This window comes from Haliotis cracherodii, unplaced genomic scaffold (assembly GCF_022045235.1).
Source record: "Haliotis cracherodii isolate W230 unplaced genomic scaffold, xgHalCrac1.p SCAF_8, whole genome shotgun sequence".
In the NCBI taxonomy this organism is placed as follows: Eukaryota; Metazoa; Mollusca; class Gastropoda; order Lepetellida; family Haliotidae; genus Haliotis; species Haliotis cracherodii.
Window position 1 is genome coordinate 56865858 of NW_027266341.1, and position 13152 is coordinate 56879009.

General features: G+C 43.7%; 1 protein-coding gene across 1 annotated transcript in view; it reads left to right on the top strand.

Moving 5' to 3' along the window:
- LOC139449806 (uncharacterized) overlaps positions 1-13152 on the top strand; it is a 55789-nt gene that overhangs the window by 10521 nt on the left and 32116 nt on the right. The gene's annotated exons all lie outside the window — the stretch shown is intronic.

The window sequence follows — 13152 nt, forward strand, 5'->3', positions numbered from 1 at the left end:
GTTTGTATAATCGAAACTATACGGACATTGCGAGATTCAAAGCCATGTAAGATCATCTTGGTTGGGAGATTTATAATATATGTAGGATATGGCATCGTTTTGAAACACTGTGCTTCAACGTAATGATCAATATCTTTCTGTGGAGTGTGTATTTGTGTCGTGGCAGTGTTAGAGGTTGGTGTCCTGTGATGTGTTGTGAATAGTGGTCCGAGTGCTGCGTGTTTGTTTGTGTCGTGGCAGTGTTAGAGGTTAGTGTCCTGTGATGTGTTGTGAATAGTGGTCCCTGGGCCTGCGTGTTTGTTTGTGTCGTGGCAGTGTTAGAGGTTAGTGTCCTGTGATGTGTTGTGAATAGTGGTCCCTGGGCCTGCGTGTTTGTTTGTGTCGTGGCATTGTTAGAGGTTGGTGTCCTGTGATGTGTTGTGAATAGTGGTCCCTGGGCCTGCGTGTTTGTTTGTGTCGTGGCATTGTTAGAGGTTGGTGTCCTGTGATGTGTTGTGAATAGTGGTCCGAGTCCTGCGTGTTTGTTTGTGTCGTGGCAGTGTTAGAGGTTGGTGTCCTGTGATGTGTTGTGAATAGTGGTCCCTGGGCCTGCGTGTTTGTTTCTGTCGTGGCAGTGTTAGAGGTTGGTGTCCTGTGATGTGTTGTGAATAGTGGTCCCTGGGCCTGCGTGTTTGTTTGTGTCGTGGCAGTGTTAGAGGTTGGTGTCCTGTGATGTGTTGTGAATAGTGGTCCGAGTGCTGCGTGTTTGTTTGTGTCGTGGCAGTGTTAGAGGTTGGTGTCCTGTGATGTGTTGTGAATAGTGGTCCGAGTCCTGCGTGTTTGTTTGTGTCGTGGCAGTGTTAGAGGTTGGTGTCCTGTGATGTGTTGTGAATAGTGGTCCCTGGGCCTGCGTGTTTGTTTCTGTCGTGGCAGTGTTAGAGGTTGGTGTCCTGTGATGTGTTGTGAATAGTGGTCCCTGGGCCTGCGTGTTTGTTTCTGTCGTGGCAGTGTTAGAGGTTGGTGTCCTGTGATGTGTTGTGAATAGTGGTCCGAGTCCTGCGTGTTTGTTTGTGTCGTGGCGTTGTTAGAGGTTGGTGTCCTGTGATGTGTTGTGAATAGTGGTCCGAGGCCTGCGTGTTTGTTTGTGTCGTGGTATTATACTGCGTCAGTGTTATGAAGAGATGTGTCTTGCACTATACATGTCTGTGCCGTGGTATTAAGTGGGGTTATACTGCGTCAGTGTTGTGAACTGTTGTGTCTGGCACAATACATGTTGTGTCGTGGTATTAAGTGGGGTTATACTGCGTCAGTGTTGTGAAGAGATGTGTCTTGCACTATACATGTTTGTGTCGCGGTATTAAGTGGGGTTATACTGCGTTACTATGGTGAATAGTTGTGTCTGGCACTATACATGTTTGTGTCGTGGTATTAAGTGGGGTTAAACTGGTTTAGTGTTGTGAATAGTCGTGTCTGGCACTATACATGTTGTGTCGTGGTAGTAAGTGGGGTTATACTTCTTCAGTGTTGTGAACAGTTGTGTCTGGCACTATAAATGTTGTGTCGTGGTATTAAGTGGGGTTATACTTCTTCAGTGTTGTGAACAGTTGTGTCTGGCACAATACATGTTGTGTCGTGGTATTAAGTGGGATTATACATCTTCAGTGTTGTGAACAGTTGTGTCTGGCACAATACATGTTGTGTCGTGGTATTAAGTGGGGTTATACTTCTTCAGTGTTGTGAACAGTTGTGTCTGGCACAGTACATGTTGTGTCGTGGTATTAAGTGGGATTATACATCTTCAGTGTTGTGAACAGTTGTGTCTGGCACTATACATGTTGTGTCGTGGTATTAAGTGGGGTTATACTGCGTTACTATGGTGAATAGTTGTGTCTGGCACTATACATGTTGTGTCGTGGTATTAAGTGGGGTTATACTGCGTCAGTGTTGTGAACAGTTGTGACTGGCACTATACATGTTGTGTCGTGGTATTAAGTGGGGTTATACTGCGTTACTATGGTGAATAGTTGTGTCTGGCACTATACATGTTGTGTCGTGGTATTAAGTGGGGTTATACTGCGTTACTATGGTGAATAGTTGTGTCTGGCACTATACATGTTGTGTCGTGGTATTAAGTGGGGTTATACTGCGTCAGTGTTGTGAACAGTTGTGTCTGGCACTATACATGTTGTGTCGTGGTATTAAGTGGGGTTATACTGCGTCAGTGTTGTGAACAGTTGTGTCTGGCACTATACATGTTGTGTCGTGGTATTAAGTGGGGTTATACTGCGTCAGTGTTGTGAACAGTTGTGTCTGGCACTATACATGTTGTGTCGTGGTATTAAGTGGGGTTATACTTCTTCAGTGTTGTGAACAGTTGTGTCTGGCACAATACATGTTGTGTCGTGGTATTAAGTGGGGTTATACATCTTCAGTGTTGGGAACAGTTGTGTCTGGCACAATACATGTTGTGCCGTGGTATTAAGTGGGGTTATACTTCTTCAGTGTTGTGAACAGTTGTGTCTGGCACAATACATGTTGTGTCGTGGTATTAAGTGGGATTATACATCTTCAGTGTTGTGAACAGTTGTGTCTGGCACTATACATGTTGTGTCGCGGTATTAAGTGGGGTTATACTGCGTTACTATGGTGAATAGTTGTGTCTGGCACTATACATGTTTGTGTCGTGGTATTAAGTGGGGTTAATCTGCTTTAGTGTTGTGAATAGTTGTGTCTGGCACTATACATGTTGTGTCGTGGTATTAAGTGGGGTTAAACTGGTTTAGTGTTGTGAATAATTGTGTCTGGCACTATACATGTTTGTGTCGTGGTATTAAGTGGGGTTATACTGCGTCAGTGTTGTGAAGAGATGTGTCTTGCACTATACATGTTGTGTCGTGGTATTAAGTGGGGTTATACTGCGTTACTATGGTGAATAGTTGTGTCTGGCACTATACATGTTTGTGTCGTGGTATTAAGTGGGGTTAAACTGGTTTAGTGCTGTGAACAGTTGTGTCTTGCACTATACATGTTTGTGTCGTGTTATTAATTGGGTTAAACTGCTTCAATTACTCATTCATTGTTGTTGGTGTTGTTATCATCATTAGTAGCAGCAGTAGTAGCACCACCATCAGTAGTAGTAAGCTTATTATTGCTAAAAGCGGCGTCAAAACTATAATAATTCTTACACTCAGAATTATTATTATTAGGTTTTTAATGCCATGACATTACATGAGCTAGTTTTATTCAATGTTGTGAATAGCGGTTCCTTCCCTACATAGGAATATTTATAAATTTAAATGATTTAGTTTGTAAATTCTTATGTGATCTGATATGATTGTTTTTCAATGTTGTCCTTGGACTTCCTTTTTTATTGGGCTTCAACACAGGAAACAGAGGATCTCCAAGTAAACGTCCACGGTTCTGTCACTTCTCGCCAGGTGAACAAACATCTCCACCATTAGCGTTACCGCCTCGTGTTAATACCCTATCAGACGCCGATAATAGAAAGTCTGTCTGTTTAGTTGACTGCTTGAGTGGTTCTCATTGCTCCCTTGTTTTTGTCAAGAATCGCTGATCGAAAATCGATTATCGATTTCGCATTTAGTAAAGAAGTACTCCGCCAGTGAACGAGGTGTAGGCATGGAGGTATATGACCAATTGTGTTTTGTTGTTCGTGCCTGTGATTCGAGGATTATATTAGCCGAATTACCCGAATCACTCTCTCTCATTAAATGGGTCATAAACAGTTCACCTGATTTGGTTTTGTTTGCTCAATACGAACTGTTCAAAGGACACTTGAAATCGTGTAATGGCACTTATATAGGCGGAGGAACTAATCGTACTGAATATCACGTCGCATTGAATGGAACATATTGTTGAACTGGATGTCTGTCGTGCATGAGATATGGTTTCAGGCACAGTCGGGATTTTACTGACGCTCTTACTGCTTGTGTTGTCCGCATTTGTCCAAGCGTATTAAATATTGAATATATCGATTTATGCATATATATTGATTTTCAGTGTGTGGTTTAGGAAACTACATTTTCTTGTTCATTTGGCGAAGAACTGATAAGTACGAAAGCCTAATGGTGGCATTAATATATGTTTTTAATCGAAATTTCGAGTTCTTTTTCGTTACTTCGTTCTTTCGATATTCTGTTATTTTCTCGTTATTTCAATTATTTCTCGATATAACGAGGTTTTCCTCGGTACTTCGAATATTTTTCTCGTTACTTCGAATAATTTGACGCTATTTCAAGTATATCTAAAAAAATAAATTCGAATTTTTCTCGCTGCTTCGATTTTTTTCTCGTTATTTCGGTTATTTTCTCGAGAAAATAAACTAATTTCGATTTAAAACAATATATTTGCTACCAAAGTGGCACCAACAGGCCTTCTTAGGTAAGTGATGTTTGTTTCACCACCAGGGAGGAGACTGCTCTTCACATTATCGACCACTAGCCGTTTATTTAGCTATGCTATCGTTGAGATATACCTTGGATATAGCCAGGTTACTGCTGAGATATCGTTTATGTATGACCCTCTTATAGCTGTAACATAGCTTCGATGGTATAGTTGTGACTTAACCTTACAATCGTATGCAGTTTGTTGTTTGTTTTCTCGTTGTTTGACGCGAAGTTCCGCGTTATTTCCTGTTATATGACGGAGGCCTGTAAATAAGTCTGGACCAGACAAACCATTGATTGATATTATGAGCAACAATCCACGACGTCGGGGAGTATGACAAGCAATCAGTTAAGTTTCGGGGTCCGATCCCTTGACTGCGTATGGAAATTTCATACTTATTTTTCCATTATCCATTATTTCTAAATATCACATTGGCACACGTACAAAACAAAATAAGCCTTTGTTTTAAACTGACATATTCCCTTTCGGTACGTCGTCACTACTTCCCATGAAGATCGGGGATAGAATAGGTCTTCAGCAATCCATGCTTGCCGTAAGAGGCGACTAAGGATCGGGTGGTCAGGCTCGCTGACTTGGTTGATGCATGTCATCGTATCCCAATTGCGTGGATCGATGCTCATGATATCAATCACTGGATTGTCTGGTCCAGACTCGATTATTTACAGACCGCGGTCATATAGCTGGACTATTGCTGAGTGTGGCATTAAACAAAAAAACACTACTTCTTGGCCTTGAATACATTACGTTCCTCCAGGACTAACGGTGCTTTCTGTGCGGTGTAGTGTGATGAAGGACCAGTCATCCTCCAATAGAAATGAAGAACTCATCCCAGATTCATATCCTGTTTCTGTACCCCATCCCACGACCGAGTGCATCTTCCATTCTGAAACCAATTGTCCCCGGGTCACAACTGACTGCGTCTTGGAGAAGATCCTGGGTGTACAGTCTATGACAAACGGTCCATTAGGCAGACTCGTCTTCTTGCCATTAATATTTTAGAGGTTTGGAGGAATTCCTGACATCGCGTGTGGAGTTGATAATGTAAAGATGGCCACCTCTCGCAGACAATAGATTAACTGGACAGATAGTCCAGCATGTAATTGTGTTTTTGCACACAACTGATTTTGCTCGTGTTGGGATGGGTAGACAGACTCGCACTCATCTGCCATGGAGTCTATAAATAGTGTGTAAGCGCATGGGGCACGTTTCTATGTCCAGAATAGTGAGTGAGTATGGTTTTACGCCAATTTTAGCAATATTCCAGCAATATCACGACGGGGGACACCAGAAATGGGCTTCACACATTGTACCCATGTCGGGAATGGAACCCGGGTCTTCGGCGTGACAAGCGAACGCTTTAACCGCTAGGCTACCCTATGTCCAGTATAGGAAAATGAGAGTGGTTAAATTTTAACTCCACTTTGAACAAAATTTCAGTTATATCACGACGTGCCAGCTTCATGTTGAAGGAAATGCCAAAATGATATTGGCACTAGGGGAATACCGCTTTGGGGAAGCCATACTAAGGATCATCCTCATCATCAATACCCACAATCTGAGGTTCCTGGTTCGTCTAAGGGACGTAACTCAGTAGCGCGAATAGTTCAGTACAGGAATATTAAGGTGACACTAACAATAGTCTTCATATGTTATTATACTGAGAAAGTCGAACGTAGTCTCATGAGATACGATCGAACGCATTAACCGCTACGCCATCCACCACTACCGTATCTAGAAGCTATCGTTTCTGGTTCAACTGCTGGAAGTCAATAATATTGAAAACCACACGACTTCATATAATCCTTCAGACTAGCAGGTGCGTGTCAATGTAGTCACGCCGACGACCACGCTTCCCAGGCATGAAGCCGTCAATGTCCCAGCTGAGACAGCGTTGTGCTGTTCCGAGTCATTATTGGCCACACGGAGACGCGGGTGATCCTGTTGCCTGTCGTCTGCTGTGAGAGGCAGCAGACGTCGCATGTCTCACCTGGTGGCCATGTTGCCGGGCAATCAGCCGAGCCAGTCACTTCGATCATCGCAGGGCAGTGTCATGTTTTACTAATTCTAGTTTAGTTAGGTCCTCTGGATGATGAGGGAAGAGGTAGGGTAAACTGTCAATGGTGTGTGTGGTTTTCATTCCTGGGAACAAGAAACTGAGGAGGATACTTATCGTGAGGGAGGATCTCCTGCTGGTTAGGTACCATCTATCTATCTATCTATCTATCTATCTATCTATCTATCTATCCTGTCTTTCTGTCTGTCTATCTTTAAGGTAACGCCTGTCTATATATCTATCTATCTACCTGTCTATCTATCTACCTAGCTTTCTACCTTTGTATCTATCTATCTATCCTGTCTGTCTGTCTATCATTTAGGTACACCTATCTATCTATCTATCTATCTATCCTGTCTGTCTGTCTATCATTTAGGTACACCTATCTATCTATCTATATATCTATCTATCTATATATCTATCTATCTATATCTATCTATCTATCTATCTATCTGTCCTGTCTGTCTGTCTGTCTGTCTATCTTTTAGGTACCGCCTATCTATCTATCTACCTAAATGTCTATCTATCTACCTAGCTGTCTACCTTTGTATATATCTATCCTGTCTGTCTGTCTATCATTTAGGTACACCTATCTATCTATCTATCTATCCTGTCTGTCTATCTTTAAGGTACCGCCTATCTATCTATCTATGTATCTATCTATCCTGTCTGTCTGTCTGTCTGTCTGTCTATCTATCTTTAAGGTACCGCCTATCTATCTATCTATGTATCTATCTATCCTGTCTGTCTGTCTGTCTGTCTATCTATCTTTAAGGTACCGCCTATCTATCTATCTATCTATCTATCCTGTCTGTCTGTCTGTCTGTCTGTCTATCTATCTTTAAGGTACCGCCTATCTATCTATCTACCTGTCTATCTATCTATCCTGTTTGTCTGTCTATCATTTAGGTACAACCTATCTATCTATCTATATATATATCTATCCTGTCTGTCTGTCTATCTTTTAGGTACCGCCTATCTATCTATCTAGCTGTCTATCTATCTACCTAGCTGTCTACCTTTCTATCTTTCGATGTATCTGTCTGCCTGTCTATATCTAGCTATCTAGCTATCTAGCTATCTAGCTATCTTTATGTCTGTCTGTATATGTGTGTGTGTCTGTATGTGTGTGTGTGTCTGTCTATCTGTCTGTCCATTCTTTGGATTATTTGTTGAGTGGGTTTTGTTTAATTATTCATGTGTACTTGTTTACTTACTTCATTTGATGATTTGTTCGGGTTAAAATATTTCTTAGTTTGTTGACGGGGCTGCAGTTGCGTGGTAACCGCTCGCAGTACCGTTATATTAAAGTGTTAGTCTATGTAATAGCCCCACATAAAAACATACACTCACGCACACGCACATGCACACGCACACGCACACGCACACACAGCAGTCCATATCATGAATTTTTATAAGGACAGTACATAATTGATTATTTCATTACCAAGTTATCGATATTGGTTTCATCTGAGACGTTTCAAATGTTTCTATCAGTCATGGAGCCGTAAAACGTTATTTACGATCGTTTTGCCCACAAACCACAACAGAATCAACCCAATAGCGCAGAGCCGTGCTAACGGGACAACGTCCCTGACGTCACTGCCTGCATCAAGTGTAGTGTAATTTACTCAGGTAATGAAAACATTCGCCAGAGTACATTTTTTATGTCTCATCGTCTAACAAAAACTATAGATTTTATGGTCATGTTGAAACTATTCATCAAAAGTGAGATTTTTTGTTGCTGTCGTCTTATCAACGTGCAAAATCAATTTCAAACGGCCCACTGGCTATAGACTGGTTTTTAAGTCCTTAAATAGACTCATGTTAAATTGTTCATTAATCGCACTCCCGCCGAGTATAAGGAACAGTGCCCCATTGCAGTGAAGGAAACTGGATCTCAAGTCTACAATACACCTACATTAAGTAATCACTGGCTTCAAAATAAGAACGTCGTGTGTTGAGGGTCGTTCGCGGAACCATCAGACCAAATCCCATCTCAGAACATAAATTACAGTCACTCTTTCAGATTTACGACAAGTGTATTAGGCAGAGCCAGTCAAGCTGTTGGTCTCCTGGAGTGCCACCTACGCGCTTGTATGTCAATTACCCACCCCTGTCACGCTGATTGCACTTAGTCTCAATGTAATGACTAAAACTACATAACTGTGTCAAAAAAACATTACCACTTGCCACTAATGATCTCAGGGCGAGGTTTATTTTTGTCATCACCAGTGTCAAATCATTGTGAAAGTCTGTTGACGTACTGGTTGCTATGGACATCTACAACATACTAGATTGTCGTATGAAGTAATTGTTTTGCATCATTGTTGTGTTTATTCCAAAAGTTGCTAAGACAAGGTCATGCCCCACGCAACCTCCAGTAACAGACCTCCTCTGTGCCGAGGAGTGTCAGAGCGCTCCCATTTACTCTGTGCCGAGGTGTGTTAGAGTGCTCGCATTTACTCTGTGCCGAGGTGTGTCAGAGTGCTCGCATTTACTCTGTGCCGAGGTGTGTCAGAGTGCTCCCATTTACTCTGTGCCGAGGTGTGTCAGAGTGCTCCCATTTACTCTGTGCCGAGGTGTGTCAGAGTGCTTCCATTTACTCTAGGTGTGTCAGAGTGCTCCCATTTACTCTAGGTGTGTCAGAGTGCTCCCATTTACTCTGTGCCGAGGTGTGTCAGAGTGCTCCCATTTACTCTGTGACGAGGTGTGTCAGAGTGCTCCCATTTACTCTGTGCCGAGGTGTGTCAGAGTGCTCCCATTTACTCTGTGCCGAGGAGTGTCAGAGTGCTCGCATTTACTCTGTGCCGAGGTGTGTCAGAGTGCTCGCATTTACTCTGTGCCGAGGTGTGTCAGAGTGCTCGCATTTACTCTGTGCCGAGGTGTGTCAGAGTGCTCCCATTTACTCTGTGCCGAGGTGTGTCAGAGTGCTCGCATTTACTCTGTGCCGAGGTGTGTCAAAGTGCTCCCATTTACTCTGTGCCGAGGTGTATCAGAGTGCTCGCATTTACTCTGTGCCGAGGTGTGTCAGAGTGCTCGCATTTACTCTGTGCCGAGGTGTGTCAGAGTGCTCGCATTTACTCTGTGCCGAGGTGTGTCAGAGTGCTCGCATTTACTCTGTGCCGAGGAGTGTCAGAGCGCTCCCATTTACTCTGTGCCGAGGTGTGTTAGAGTGCTCGCATTTACTCTGTGCCGAGGTGTGTCAGAGTGCTCGCATTTACTCTGTGTCGAGGTGTGTCAGAGTGCTCCCATTTACTCTGTGCCGAGGTGTGTCAGAGTGCTCCCATTTACTCTGTGCCGAGGTGTGTCAGAGTGCTTCCATTTACTCTAGGTGTGTCAGAGTGCTCCCATTTACTCTAGGTGTGTCAGAGTGCTCCCATTTACTCTGTGCCGAGGTGTGTCAGAGTGCTCCCATTTACTCTGTGCCAAGGTGTGTCAGAGTGCTCCCATTTACTCTGTGCCGAGGTGTGTCAGAGTGCTCCCATTTACTCTGTGCCGAGGAGCGTCAGAGTGCTGGCATTTACTCTGTGCCGAGGTGTGTCAGAGTGCTCCCATTTACTCTGTGCCGAGGTGTGTCAGAGTGCTTCCATTTACTCTAGGTGTGTCAGAGTGCTCCCATTTACTCTAGGTGTGTCAGAGTGCTCCCATTTACTCTGTGCCGAGGTGTGTCAGAGTGCTCCCATTTACTCTGTGCCAAGGTGTGTCAGAGTGCTCCCATTTACTCTGTGCCGAGGTGTGTCAGAGTGCTCGTATTTACGCAGCTTTGTGTTCAGTAATGGGTGTATTGTGTCAGTGTGGGGGGACTATTGGCTTGAACATATGAAATGGACCCCATTGTGTTTAATAATGTCTGACCCATTCAGTTAACACCCATGTCCTAAGTGTCCATGTGGCAGCAAGTTAAGATCTGTTCTCCTGATCAGTGTCCTGGAGTCACGACGCCTGGATTTCGCAGCCAGTTCCTAAACCTCCCAGGTCTCGCTGTTCAAGATATCCTCTGATCAATCAGTTTAGGACTCCGGACCATAGATATATTCTCCCTCAGGTCAAGATTCCGGACCATAGATATCTCCCCCCTCAGGTCAGGATGCTAGACCATAGATATCTCCCCCCTCAGGTCAGGATGCTAGACCATAGATATCTTCTCCCTCAGGTCGGGATGCTATACAATAGATATCTCCCCCCTCAGGTCAGGATTCCGGAACATAGATATCTTCTCCCTCAGGTCAGGACTCCGGACCATAGATATCTTCTCCATCAGGTCAGGATTCCGGACCATAGATATCTTCTCCCTCCGGTCAGGATTCCGGACCATAGAAATCTTCTCCCTCCGGTCAGGATTCCAGACTAAAGAAATCTTCTCCCTCGGGTCATGGTTCCAGACCATATATATCTTCTCCTCCCTCAGGTCAGGATTCCGGACCATAGATATCTTCTCCTCCCTCAGGTCAGGATTCCGGACCATAGATATCTTCTCCCTCAGGTCAGGATTCCGGACCATAGATATCTTCTCCCTCCGGTCAGGATTCCGGACCATAGATATCTTCTCCATCAGGTCAGGATTCCGGACCATAGATATCTTCTCCCTCAGGTCAGGATTCCGGACCATAGATATCTTCTCCTCCCTCAGGTCAGGATTCCGGACCATAGATATCTTCTCCGTCAGGTCAGGATTCCGGACCATAGATATCTTCTCCCTCCGGTCAGGATTCCGGACCATAGATATCTTCTCCCTCCGGTCAGGATTCCGGACCATAGATATCTTCTCCCTCAGGTCAGGATTCCGGACCATAGATATCTTCTCCCTCAGGGAGAATAGGTCTGCTTGTCTACAACTACCTCTACTACCATTAATTCAAAGACCAAACCCTGGACATTGTTTTCTCCCTAAATCCAGGAACTCGGACTAAGTATCCCCATGATCAGATCTCCCTGTCCAGCATATCAACCGGTCCCTTACTTTTTAATTAGGACCTCAACCCTTGTAATATCCAAGATCTGATCTCTCTAAGACAGGCTCCACTTTCGATAATTCAGGATACCGAACTGTGGAGATGATTTTACCATCTCATTACCCGGACCCTCAACACGAGGGACGGTGAGGTAGCCTAATGCTTAAAGCGTTCGCTCATCATGGCGAAGATCCAGGTTCGATTCCCGACCTGGCTACATTGTGTGAAGCCCATTATTGGTGTCCCCCGCCGTGATATTGCTGGAATATTGCTAAAAGCGGCGTAAAAACCATACTCACTCACTCACTCACTCAACACGCCCACATCCCTAACCAAGATATCCTCCATTCCTGTTCACGGTACCGGAGCCCACAGATAGTCTATTCTCCTACTTCGGGGGTTCTCAAAGACACATTCAACACTCCCAGAATTAAACGAGAACCTCGCATACCAAAGCTACCTGGGACATCACATTCTCTCCTTCCTCGGTTTAGAAGGATCAGACCCTTTCTACTCTGTTTGACTCCCCATTTAAACCCACAGCGTTAAGTTCCTGCCTCTTCGATGTCCTAGTTTTCATGTTATCTGCTGCCATGCTACTTACTCATCTTTAGTTTTTCTTGCCCTCTCTGTAAGGCATACAAAAACACAATATTCTCCTTGCCAGGGCCAGTTCAATCTTTATGACAGTCTTTTGTTTGCTTTCCTGCTCATTGTTGACATGTGGAAATTCTTTCATATAATATTGTTTTACAATGCATTCAAAATTGTCCTAGATAAATATGCCCGATGTAATCTTACTGGCGTCGCTTGCAATTTGATCAAACGTGTTTTTATGTTGTCGTAAAACTTTGTCCCAATTCCTTACAGCAGGTTTCCAGCGGGTTTCTCAATCACGACACTGGAGGAACACGCAAGTCAATCATAGATCTCATAAAACATTCACCAGTGGATTATTATTCAATACGATATAAAACATGAGAGAGAATATGCAAGCGTCATCTCAAGTTACCGGTTGTTTCCTGTGATGTGCACATGAGAGGCGGATTGTGCAGATTGCCAATGAACTTGGTCACACCTAGAACAAAAAACACCATAAGTAGTTTATTATTCTATACGATATATTACGTGTGAGAGGATTTAAAAGCGCTATGTCAATCAGCCCATTGTTACCTGTAATCAACAGGTGAGAGGCGTGTTGAACAGAGCGTTAAGGAACCGGGTCAAACCGATGAGGAAAACATTCAGAAATGGATTTTTATAATTTACGATATTCGTTGGGATAATACATCGGTTGTCTGAAGTTACCTGTTGTTACCTGTAGATACCTGTTGCACAGGTGAGTTGCGTGTTGTACAAAGTGTTAATGAACCAGGTCACACCTTGGACGAAAACATTCAGTTGTGGGTTTATATTCTTTACGATTTATTACGTTAGACATTGTAAAAAAGGGTTGTCTGAAGTTACCTGTTTTTACCTGTAGATACCTGTTGCACAGGTGAGAGGCGTGTTGTACAGAGCGTTAATGAACTTGGGCACACCTGTGACCGGTAAGGGTGTGTCCACTGTCTGGTCATCTGGATGTGATGGACATACAAACTTCACCTGCGTGTGACAATCCCTTGCCTGACGGCACGAAATACTGGGACCCGTTTTCAAAGACAATCCTGAGCGTTACGTGTGACTGATTAAGATCAATATGCGCTGAACCGGCGGCGCGAAACAATAACAGTTACT